Raw genomic sequence first — 12941 nt, forward strand, 5'->3', positions numbered from 1 at the left:
CACCTGAAGGACCAGGATAGGTGACCACTGTCTAGACGCATAACTGCTGAGCTTAGAATATATATACACATACATACATACATACATACATACACACACACATACATACATGCATACATACTACTGATGCACGCGTTCAACTGTGTTGATGTGATTGGTTATATTATGTTTGTGACATTGGAAACGCAGGTGATTTTAAACTACGGGGAATTAGACTGCGGAATATTTTCTCCATATAATTAAAGACAAAGTTGTTGAATAATGAATTTGCACATGGCTTGTCTTTAATTGTTAAAAACACCAAATTGAGACATAAACAATGTTAACATTGTGATTCGTTTATCACAAATGTTGTCTTAAAGTTAAATGTGAACTTCACATTCCTCTCTTTGGAGTTACCAGAACAAAATGCAATAAGTCAAGTAATGCTTTAACACAAAATTGATGTAAAAGAACAATGAAGGCTTTCTTTTGCATTGTTGACTTGCAAATCCTACTGTGATTTAATAAAACCCCACCAAAACACAGCTTTAGGAAAACAGCTGAAGTTTTAATGTGTGTCTTAAAGGAAAACACCACCATTTTCAATATTTACTATGTAACTTAGACAAATGAATACATATCTTTTTTCAATGCGTGCACTTAATCTTTGTACAGTGCTTCTTGAATGCTTTAGCATTTAGCCTAGCGCCATTAATTCCTTAGGATCTAAACAGGGATGAATTTAGAAGCCACCAAACACTTCCATGTTTTCCATATTTAAAGACTCTTTACATGAGTAGTTACACGAGTAAGTATGGTGGCACAAAACAAAACATGGAAAGTGTGGAAACCATGGAAGTGTTTGGTGGCTCCTAAATTGAACCCTGTTTGGATCCTAAGGAATGAATGGGGCTAGGCTAAATGTTAACACATTCAAGAAGCATTGTACAAAGATTAAGTGCACGCGTTGAAAAAAGATATGTATGTATTCATCTAAGTTGAGGTAAGAACATAGTAAATATTGAAAAACTGTGGTGTTCTCCTTTAATGTGTCTACAGTTTATTTGCCCAACCAAACATGTAATCGCATTTTTTCTTTTTGTGTTACAGATAAAAGAAGTGGCCATTGGAGTGGGTGGTGGATGGGGACACTTGTTAGTGCTTCGGCATCTTCTTGGGGACCTGATACAATAAGAAGCACTATTATTTTCTCTGTGTAACTTGTTTTTCTTTTATGTTTTAAACAAACCATTGTTTCCTGGACCCTTTTATCGCTCATCCTTTCACTTGCTTTTTTGCTCTTTTTTGGATATTAATACTGAATACTGTTAAAACTGTTTTGCAATCAAATTATTGTCAATTTAACTGTTTTAATTGATGTTATATCCTACTGTGATGTAATGATGTTAAGTACAGTGAGTCTATTTACTTTACTTTTTTCAATAAACATTGAGGAATTCATTGGTTTCTTTATTTTCACACACACACTATTTATTAAAAAGTCTACTTGGTGAACATTCAAGACAACATAAAATGTATTTGCTCAGAGAATAAAAAACATCCATAGCTGCTGATCCTTGTATTATTTATAGGAAAACTGTTTAGTTTCTAGAAACAAGATATTTTGTTCTGCCTGTCTTGTGTTGTTAAAAACAAATCAATCATCCATTCTAATTGATCACATATTTTACCTACACATTTTATCTATCAAGCAATGGAAATGATGTGGTTTAGAGCACCTCAATTTTTAATGTTGATAGACAACTCTATACAAAGCTTTTTTTACTTGAAGATTGATGGTGGGAAATAAGTAATTGTTTATACATTTAATAATTTTGCAGATGCTTTTGTCCAAAGCGACTTACAAATGAGGTAGCATTAAGAGCAACACAAGAACAACAATACATAAGTGCACCAGAAATAGTCTCAGTATATAAACCAACAATACATAAGGTGTTGAGTAATCACACCATCATTTAAATGTTGCCAAATGCATTGTGAACTTCTGAGCAATAGAAAAGTTTTAAAACATCAGTGTGTCATATAATAGCTCTTTAAAATAGATGATGATTCTGAAAATAACCACTTACCCATATGTGCACAGCCCAAACAGACAGACATAAAATTAAGAGGATGGACACTGGAGTTCTGCAGTACATTACTTGAAGCTAATTGGGATGTGATCAGCCCCCCTCAACTGTTGCTGCTTTGAGGGCCATCTATAATGACACTGTTATGGGGCCCACAGTAGTGTTTGATTCAAATAAGAAAAAAATGCATTAAGGAATTGAATACTATGTCTGACAAATGCACTGGACCATTTCATGTCTTTGAAATGTGTGATACAAGGGCTGAGTGGGCAGAGTGAAATTAAAAATGTTGTCATAGGACTAAACCAAATATACAGTTGCTTTGCTTTGATATATTGACCTCTGAACTATAAAAATGATGCACATATGCGAGTCTCATCATTCAGAAAAGGAAAGGGACTACAATGATGAGACGAACTGTTTTACAAAGCCCTTGAACTCTTCCATCATGAGGAGTACTGGTGTGATCACTAGATAGCATCACAAAATGTGATACAAATTAATTAAATTTCACTTTGCTGTCATGTATAATTATTAATTCTGACAACACTACTGTGCTTCACTTCTGCATAACCCTAAATGCATACTCATGCTGGTATGCTGTTTTTTCCAGCAGGGAAATTATGTGTTTTGGTGCTGGTTTGCTGATGACCAGCATAATTCCCATGCTGGGTTGGTGCTGGTGGTCATCGCATACCACCACCAATCCCATGCAGGTCATACCAGCAAGAACAGCATGCTATATGTTGTGTTTTGGTGCTGGTATGCTGGTGACCAGCTAAACAAGCACCAAACCAGCATGGGAATTATGCTGGTCTATGCTGTTTTTTCCATTAGGGTTTAATATTCCAGACATGAAAAACACTATACAAATAATTTCCCTGTTGCAGTGTATTATAGACTGTTAAATATGTAGTTCTTAGGTTTGCAAACTAGGGTTGTAAATAGACCATTTCAAAAGATGTACACACTGGTCCAGATAAGCACTTCCTGTTTCAGTTTTTTAACACTAGATAAATGTTGGGATAAATTACAACCAACAGAACATATAGAACTGAGTCAAAAAGTTAAACAAACATCTTAAAGATAATGATATAGCCTATGTGTGAAATAACAGTCACAAACTGAAACAGGAAGTGCCTCTGGACCAGTATTGTTTACATCTTTTCAAAAAAACTATAGTATAAAGTGACTTTCTAACAGACATGCTATTGCCAAACAATAAAACATATTGTAAGAATTCAAACGAGTTCATGCTAGTTGCTAAGCTAACAGCCTGACCACAGACACATATAGGCCTAAGTAAGGTAAACGTATTGGGGGAAAAAGATACTGATATTGCTAAGAAATCATTTAAAATGTCATTATTTATAATTGTGTTTCAGATTGAAATTTAGGCACTAAATGTTAGGGGCTGGCTATTTATTTCTATCCATCCATTGCTTATCCGTTTGGTTGGGCTACGCGGTGTATGCTACACCCTCAAGTCGGACTGGTCACCATCACTGATTTACTAATAGAAACAACACTCCAGAGAAATTTTAGGGTCTCCAATTATCCTATTGTATTCATTTTCTTTGGGTTAAGTTTAGTATGTCTAACTTTTAGGTTTTAATACAGAAAACACAGCAAATAATAAAAATAACTTTATTTACAAAGCACTTTCCCGTGCTGACAAGCATTTAATCAAAGACCAAAAGCATTCACACATACTATATGTAAATATATGTATTGATAGTATACATAACTTAAAAGTTAATCATCTTTGAACTGTCTAGTATTAATACCCTACTATTATCTAGAGCAAAGTTATGCAGCAGTGTAATGAAAAACTTGTATTAATTATAACAACTATGCCATAAATAATACAACACAACTGTATATACTAACTAATTAACAAGTTTTTATTAATATTTACCCTGTATTAAACTATCATATATTTTTAAGGCATAAATAAATAAAGCAGTTTTAACATCTCATTTTCAAAACAGGGAAAAGTAAACAACGCTTTAGCAAACAATTTTGCAGGTACATATATGAAACAGTTTAATAGTTACCTCAAGAAAATGGCATTGTAAAACATTTCCTTCCATTGAAAAGGTAACAACAGTATTAACTCATGCATCAAATATGGGTAGGCTATTGATCAGTCATTTATGTAAAGTATTTCATCTAATGACATACAGTTAGTTCACTCCAAAAGTATCCACAATCACTGTGAAAAAAACTTGATACAGTATAAAACTATATAACAATAATAGTAACATATGTAACACAGGCAAAATAGATTTGCACATTTTTCTACAGTAAATGTCATTATGTTGACAAGATGATATGGGCACAGTTTGGTGAAGTAACCACTGCAAGAGGATTGTGGCATTTGCAAGTTGCAGCAACACAGTTGACTGTAGGAGTAGTCTGTGAAACATCGGAGGTGGAGGGGAAACCTAATAGCTAACCTGCTGCTTGTAAACGGAGATATGGATTATCATACAAAAACTTATTTAACAGTAGTTTCCCATCAATCTATGAGGCTAATGTTGCTTACAGACTGCAGGAAACGGTTGTCTAAAATAAAAGCACTGTATCAGACATCCATTACATTTCCAAATAGTTTTATGTTTTCCATGAAACACACCTGCAGTTCAGTGTGACACACAGTCTAAATGCATACACCAGTTCAGAGTTCCAAATCCAAAATGTCATCTGAACTCTCATAATCCAGCTCTTTGTGGTCCTCCAGTATCTCCTCAGGCTCATCCTCCAGCAGAGAAACAGCATTTGGTCCTAAAGCAGTGTTCTCCACTCTCCATCCCGGAGAGCCGGTGTCCCGCAGAGCCCAGCTCCAACCCCAATCAAACACACGTACCTGTGATTTTCTAGAGATCATGAAGACATTGATTAGCTTTCAGATGTGTTTGATTAAGGTTGGAGCCAAAGTCTGCAGGACACCGGCTCTCCAGAGTTGGGAGTGAAGAACACTGTCCTAAAGCCTGGCTGTAACTTGAGCAAACTTGGAACTTCTTCTCTACATCTGCAAGCCTTTTCTGAAGACGACACAGTAGCCAGCGATAACACTCTTCACTTAAACTGCCTAAAAGGAAAAAATTGAAGGGATGCATGAAAATACTTAGAGGTTTTACTTAATGCTTATTTTGTACATTATGTTAATACTGCTTTCATTATGAAGGTCCAATTATATTCCTAAAGATTTCACATTAGTATTACTAATTACATTATACTATTAGGAAATAAATTTAAATACCTCCATGTACTCCTTTCTAAACTATATACAACAATTGCCATGCTTTCATTGTGTCTTGATTTTCTTTGTTTCTATTCTATGTAAAGAACTACAGATCATTAAGATCCAACCACAAGAAAACTATAACGTAACACTTCAGGATCTAAAAATGAGTGGGGTTTTATTGTCGTATTTGCTATTCAGTGCGTCTAATCATCTAGATTAGCTGTGATTTTTATCACCAAATGATAAAGGAACTTGATTTCAGAATGTGAAACTAACATGTGTCTTGAGACTTTTGTAAACCTTATTTATAGAAACCAATGGTATGCATCATTGCAAGATGGTAATAAAAGTTAGCCTCTTACCACTGTTTTTGCCTGAAGACATTTCTGATATCATTTTCCTGATGTTCCTAGCCAGGCTTCTGAGATAGGTGCGGTGCAGTGGTGTCTCATCTCCCTCATCACAATGATCTTTGCTTCTTGAAGGCGCACTTTTGAAATCTTCTTGGTGAGGGTGTTGCTGGATTCTGAAGTCACACAAATAACAACATCTTAAACACAATTTTGACTGGTATATTCTGAAAAGCAAGCAAAACAAAAGCAGTGCATGTACAGCCCATAATCTGGTGCAGGGTGCAAAATATTTGATTCAGAAAGTCGGCTATGAGAGGTTAAAAAGAAACACTCACACAGTAAAGATTGTCTCCCTTTATCTTTATATCTATATAAGAACAACTTCTTATGCTGCTTATGAGCCTTTAAATAATTCTCCTTATATCACATGTGGTGTAAGCCTGCTGAAGACCTAGTTTCAACATCACCCTAATGAAAACTAATGGACTAAATCTTCAGAGTAGCAGTAAAATTAAAATGAATATTGTAATTGTGTCATTCAATAATTTAAAATTACAGTCAAAAAATATTATGTTTGTTCTTTATCTGTTGTTTCTCTCAAAAGCACTTTTGGTGCAAAAGCACATTTGGTGCAATGAGGCACGACGCCAACTGGATGCCCCGCAGGTGTGCATTATTTTCAAATAATTCAAAGGACTGGAGTCAATTATTCCTCTTATACCACAGTTACCACAAACATTGCTCTGGTGCCTATTTTTAAGACATTTGACAAGTTAGGTGTGCAGTTATCAGAAATTAATGCATACCCACAGAACATTTCTCAGCCAATCAGAATACAGCATTCAACATACCCCTGGTATAACTGCAATCAACAAAAATGACTAAATGTTTTAGATGAGTTATCAACATTCCAGTGTGATTATAAAGGCTGGCTTTTCGATGAAGACTAAGAAACATTTGTTCAATTCATTTCTGAAGGTTGTGTAGGTCATCACATCTGGTACCTACCAAATCCTAAAGCAAAAAAAATAATACAAGTAAATGATTATGATGTCTTTTAGGCTGTACATGTCCCAAATCAAATTAATGTCTCAAAGGAGTTTACAAGGACACAAGTTTATTGCGATTAAAACAGGACATACCTTTACTTAAATACTTATACATGGCAAAGATTCTCAGTTACAAAATTGATTATCACACTGCAATATTGTAAACCAATTTCAATAATGTCCATAAAATACATTACCATCAGTAGCCTTTTGTTAGACACCTTGTACCCAATGATTCACAATGTTCGCAGGACACCCCAGTTCACTGCTCAAATCTTCCCGTCTCTGAGACTCAGCCTTTCTGAAAGAATGCCATAAAAATATGTTTGTCCTTGCAATCTTTAAAAGTGAGAAAAATCTTTGTGTCTATATAACTCAGTCATAATATAAGACCTTGATGTATCTGCTGGATAATGCTGAAGGCCTTCTTGCTTCCGTTGGTTCCACCCAATAGCATGGACAGTTAGCATGTCATTCCTGGCTATTAACAAGACATGTATGTGATGAAGGAAGAAAGGTCCCATTAATGCTTGTCGTATTTCAATTAATCCAGAAACTGACAATTGAGTTTAAAATTTAAGAGAGAACTGCATGCCAATTTTTTATGTACTTTGAACAGTTACAGCTTACTCTTATGCAATCTCAAAGTACTAGACAGAAAGAATAAAAAAGTGAAAAAATAAAGACAGGTTTCCTAAATATTATAAATAGGCATCAATTAGATACTTGGTTGTGAGGCCACAACGAGACAGGTAGCTGTTGACCATTTTGACCTCCTCAACTGCAGTTGTACCAGCACCTTCCTGATCTTTGCCAGATTATCTAACAAATGTGTGACACCTATATTACAACCATAAACAGTTACAGTGTATTAATAAGTAATACGAATACAGTTTCAAATGGTACGATAAAGAATATGCATTACCTGACACTTGGTTGAATGAGCCTTGGCATGCATGACAGAAAGGAAAGGTCTCATCTGCAGTAAAGGTCTGAGTTCCAACATGGAGACTGACGCCTTCTCAAGGTATGGCCAATACTTGCAAGCAATATCTGTTCAAAAGAACTCTCCGTTTGTGGCTGCTTGAAGCTCCTTCTGCAGGTAGGTATAGGTGGATAAGAAAATATTACTCCCCGGCATATTAAGAGCTTTGAGTAGCACTCCGTGTCTGCAAACAACCACCTGAAGGCCCTCTTCATCAAGTTTGCTTACTTTTCTGTTAGTTTCAAATTACATCACACCAACAGGCATCTTTATAATGATTGTAGACAATAAAGGTTTACTTTTAAACTAAAGGTTTTTCAGGATTCATGGAGCATTAAAAAGTTAATCTTCTGCTTTCTCTACTCCAGGTACACAAACTAGTTGAAAGTCAGGGTGACAAATTGATATGTAATAATGAATGACCAAGCTATTAAACTAGCCACTTTGGGTGCCAGCACACATTCCCATATCCAAATGATTATTTTTGTAAAACGCACACCTAACCTGCCAAATGTCTTAAAATACCCAAAGCAATGTTTGTGGTAACTGTGGTATAAGCAGAATAATTGACTCCAGTCCTTTAAATTATTTGAAAATAATGCACACCTGCTGCGTAGCAGCCCACTGTCAAATATTCCTTACGTATTATATAAGCACACAACAGCTGGGATACATTAACTATTTAATAAAGCAAAAATTACACATTTCAAATGATGGATTTAAATCAAAAAGTTTCTATTTCCTTAAAACTACAAGAGTAAAAGAACTAACTCTTTTGACTGACGGAATCTGTAGGTTTTTCTGTTGCCATCTGCACAAAGAGCGAGCATTGTTGGGTGTACATGCCGGGCAGGTGAAGTGCTCTACACTGGATGTTTGCATGATCACAAGTGCAGAAATGTGGAGGTCTCACTGTAGGCAATAAACAGACTGAAAACAGAAGTTCAATAATTTGTGAGAAAGCATTAACAATGGGCACAGTAATATAGCTTAGAAAAAATGAGGCTGACAAATCACAAATAATCTGGTAGAACATGGATACCTGTAGCTGAAGCTTTGTATCTCTTCACTTCTGCTGCTTTTTAGTAGTGGACGTCCTTCAGCATTTTCTCCACCTATCTGACATTAAATGTACTCCCTTTAATGGCTGTTGCTTTGCCCTTGGGTTCCTCTGCCTTGCATAAAAGAAAGTGTGCCTTGTATGGTAATACTGAAATACAGCAAACTCTTGAGCAGTTCACACAATTTTTGCACTCTAAATCGCACACTTTAGAATTATCACAATACTGCAAGAACACAATCTCAACAAATATACTCACCTTGATTTGAGAAAGAAGCATGTCTGCTATGAAAATAACATCCTTTGCTCTCCCTCTGTCTTGCTCAGCAGCCATTTCAACAATACTACATTGGTCAGACAAAGAGGCATAGGTGTTTTGGACAGTGAGAAATGAATAAAATTACAATACTTGAAAACAGAGAAGCTTGCGAAAGAGTGAGTGAGTGACCCTTTTACTGTTTGTACACAATGATGACGTGGCAACGTATGCGCACGCAGTTTGGCAACGGAAGCACGGCAAGAATCAGCAGTGAAGCAACACAGACAGAGAAAGTTAGTTTAAAAAGTTGACTTATCTTCTACACAGTTACCAGATCCGTGTACTATAGTGGAGTGGATAGAAGACGTTAGAAGATGGCCAAATACTAAACATATATTATATTAGTGCAACCAAATGCTACAACCAGACGTTTTGATGTGGGGAAATCGTTTTAATAAACTTTCTGAGTTGCTTACACGTTAGAACCACTGGGAAATAACATCACTTCCGTTGCCAAAATGCGCACGCAGGCTATTTGATCACGTGGGCTGTAAAAGGGTCTATTGAAGTGGCTCTTAAAAGAGCCGTTGGTTTTCTAAGAAAAAGTATAAACTGTGGGTGATGTTAACAGGGAAGGGTGGTGGGTACTGACCGGACCTGAGAAAAGAAAACAAAAACATGATTAATTCTCTTACAGCAAAGTCTCCTAGGTTTGTCATATTATATATGCAGAACTGTAAACAAAAAGGTAACAGTTATGCTACCTATAAATAAAGCATAAACTGCATAAATGAACAGTTGATCTGATGAGAAATAAATGAAATAATTATCTTGGTACTTGAAGCTTGGTTAGATATGGTTACTGTAGTCAAACTTTTACACACTTTCTTCTGAAAGATTTATTAAAAACAATTACAGAACATAACACAATCAATTTTAATCCCTTCTAACGATCAATTGACATAATGTAACTGCACAAACTAGCCTTATTATATAAATAATATTAAATAATTAAATAAATCTATTCTGCTCACCAAGGCTGCATTTATTTGATATAAAAACACTTATAATGTGAAATATTATTGTAATCTGAATGTAATAATGTGAAATATTATTGTAATCTGAATGTAAGTGCTGCTGACGGTGTCAGCAGCGATCGCTCTCTGTGATCGATTGGTTCCGCCTTGTATGTTTAGATGAGCAGATTTACAATGAACACAATTATTCACTTAAAACGGTTATTTTTTTCATTTAGAGCTTATTTCATGAACTGTATTCCGCGCGAAATTAATAAAACTACTGGTTTAAAAACGCCAGAACAACTGTTTAGCAACATAATATAATGCAGTCACTGCAGCTTTCTGTGATTAATACATTAGCTGATTATCAAACAGTCATCCAATAATGTTTCTGACCTTAGTAACGTAAAAACCACTATAGATAACTCCATAGTCCACACACGCAAATTAAATGTTATGCTGCACCAACTTTAGGATTTCTTAAATGACCGCACCTGAACAAACAATTATGTCCTAAATATGAGCGAATTGGATTCTGACCAAACGCGTGCACTGACTTGTCTGTTGCCTTTGCGGTGATATTATATTGCTGACGTTGCAACAAAGACTTAACATAAACACAGGATTTACTCAATTTTAGTAACATGAATCACCAAATTTCCAAGAAAGCCTTACCCATGGAGCTCCAGAGAACTGCGTCGCTTCTCTTGTTGAAGTTGTTGGCAATAAGAAATTATCGCCCCCTATTGGTTATCATCCTCATAAATGCGTGTCATTTTCACGCCTAGAGGCAAGTATGACTCGCTGCAGCCTGCGGTGGACATCCAACCCTGCCCACATCCAAGTGTCACGCCAGATGCCACGCCCACGTCCAATACGTCACCGCGTGACTCCCATATATGGCAAAGCGTGCGTTCCCCACGGAAACCCGTTGATCCTATCGAAGTATGTTAAAGCAGTTTATTGCAATCTTAGAATCTAAATAAAGGTTATATTTCGTTTTAACAATACACGTATTCTTATATTTGTAAACGATATCCAAACTAATATGACATAAATTAAATCTAGGCCACCCTCCCCCAATTTCATAAAAACATTATAAACGGAGCTAATTTCATTGGTTAAACAATAACATATGCTTGCTTTACCTTATTCCTTTACAGCATGTAATGATATAAATTCCCATTTAATATGATTGATTGTAACATAGCCAAAACAAGTTTACATTTAAGTGGACATTACTTTTTAGTATTGTAAATTTAATGCTTAACATAATTTCATGAGTTTATTTCATTTAATTTTCTAAACATTTGTTCCACTTCATCATAAAGTCTAAATATGTCAATTATAGGATCAATATGCAATAGCATACACAATATACATACATATAGACTAAATAGAGAAATTACTTGTTTTGATAGATTATATAAGATCTTTATTTTCACTGTACATTTGCAATGACATTCTGGTGGAGCAAGCTTCAGATGCCTTCATGATAAATACAAATATATATCAGTTTTCATGTTCAAAACTATACACAAGTTTCATACACTAGACTAGAAGCACTAAGCATGACTGTACAATTTACAATATTCACAACAATATTACAATATACAGTATAATCACAACGAAGTAGCCAATATAGTATAAAACACAACATAATACAGCATAGAGCATAAACGTTCATAGATGTAAACATTGTATGTTTCATTGTGCAATGAAACACAAAGTGGCGTGCGTTAGAATTGACAGTGGAGCATAGACGCCAAATGTTAATAATGGAAACATTGTGTAATGAGACCAAAAGTGGCATGTGCTAGAATGTCATATTGCACTTTAGTAGAAGTTTAGTAACATGGCTTTGACTCTCAGAGGTTTTGTTCTTTAACAACTTGACATGAATATGTCCAGGTCACCCAGATACTTAAAGATAAATTAAAAGACACTTCTTGCTTCACTGGGCATTTCTTGTATTTATTATTGAACAAGAATATTTCATGGCCCGTACAGGCCTTGTTCCTCATAACAGTTTGAAATAAACGTGTTCAGATCCTCCAGATATTCGAAAACAAATCCATCTGGAGAAAGACAGGCTCCATCACCTCTCCAAGGAATATCTTGCTGTGACTCTCTACCCAGGACCATGCTGGACCAATGTTCCTTATGAACTTCCACTTTATGTTCTTTCTGTAATCCTGTAATAAAAAATAAATAAAGGTTTATTTGTGGAGCATGCAGCTACAGAGGGAGCTGAAGATGCCGTAAGTTCTTCTGTCATAAAGCATTTGGCATTTCCTTGCGTACTACAGTCTGGCTGCAGTTCAAACAGTAAAAATGGGATGTGGTCCTGAACAGTTCAGTTCTTTTTTTAGATAAAGTAACCTGTAAGAATGTATCAACAAATTTATCAACACTGTTGAACGTTAATAACGTGCATGTGTGAAGTTCAACTAGGCATATCAAGCTGTATGTGCATAAACTACACAAATGACTCACAGTTTTTAAGTTATCAATGTTTTACATTTTAACAATTTTTCAAAACAAGCTACCATTAAGTTTTATTTTACTTTGGCTTGACAGATATCTGATACGTAAAGTTAACAGCAGCAAAAGAGGTTACGTGCACCACAGTACAATCCTTGTGAATATATCGTATGATTTTATCAAGCATAAATATATGTATTAATATAAATAAATTTTGGAATTACATTAGGCTTTCGAAAAAAATACTTTTACTTACCGACGTGGTAAACAACTTTAGTACTTCAACTTCGTGCTTTCTCTCTTCTTCGGGAAGCACCAACATAAGGTATCGCCATCTACTGTGTTGGAGTGAGATGTGAATGGACGTGGTAACTGACGTCACGCCTGGATGTGGGCGGGGTTGGATGTCC

The 12941-nt window shown here is 35.5% G+C and overlaps 2 long non-coding RNA genes across 10 annotated transcripts; both read right to left on the reverse strand.

The window, feature by feature from the left end:
* Positions 1–3709: 3709 nt before the first annotated feature.
* LOC129421999 (uncharacterized) lies at positions 3710–10714 on the reverse strand. 9 transcript variants are annotated; one of them, XR_012369255.1, is made up of 10 exons: positions 9179–10714; positions 9029–9113; positions 8752–8884; positions 8481–8639; positions 7650–7820; positions 7451–7564; positions 7118–7205; positions 6922–7021; positions 5685–6689; positions 3710–5166 (listed from the first exon to the last, which is right to left on the reverse strand). It is a non-coding gene; the product is annotated as an uncharacterized lncRNA (long non-coding RNA). The 9 variants fall into 9 exon arrangements; XR_012369250.1 differs by having other exon boundaries at positions 6922–7025; positions 8752–8919; XR_012369254.1 differs by having other exon boundaries at positions 3711–5166; positions 6922–7025; positions 8752–8824; positions 9179–10713.
* A 1293-nt stretch (positions 10715–12007) lies between these two features.
* Positions 12008–12941, reverse strand: LOC141363639 (uncharacterized). The gene is made up of 2 exons (XR_012369119.1): positions 12788–12941; positions 12008–12242 (listed from the first exon to the last, which is right to left on the reverse strand). It is a non-coding gene; the product is annotated as an uncharacterized lncRNA (long non-coding RNA).

This window comes from Misgurnus anguillicaudatus, chromosome 4 (assembly GCF_027580225.2).
Source record: "Misgurnus anguillicaudatus chromosome 4, ASM2758022v2, whole genome shotgun sequence".
Taxonomy (NCBI): domain Eukaryota; kingdom Metazoa; phylum Chordata; class Actinopteri; order Cypriniformes; family Cobitidae; genus Misgurnus; species Misgurnus anguillicaudatus.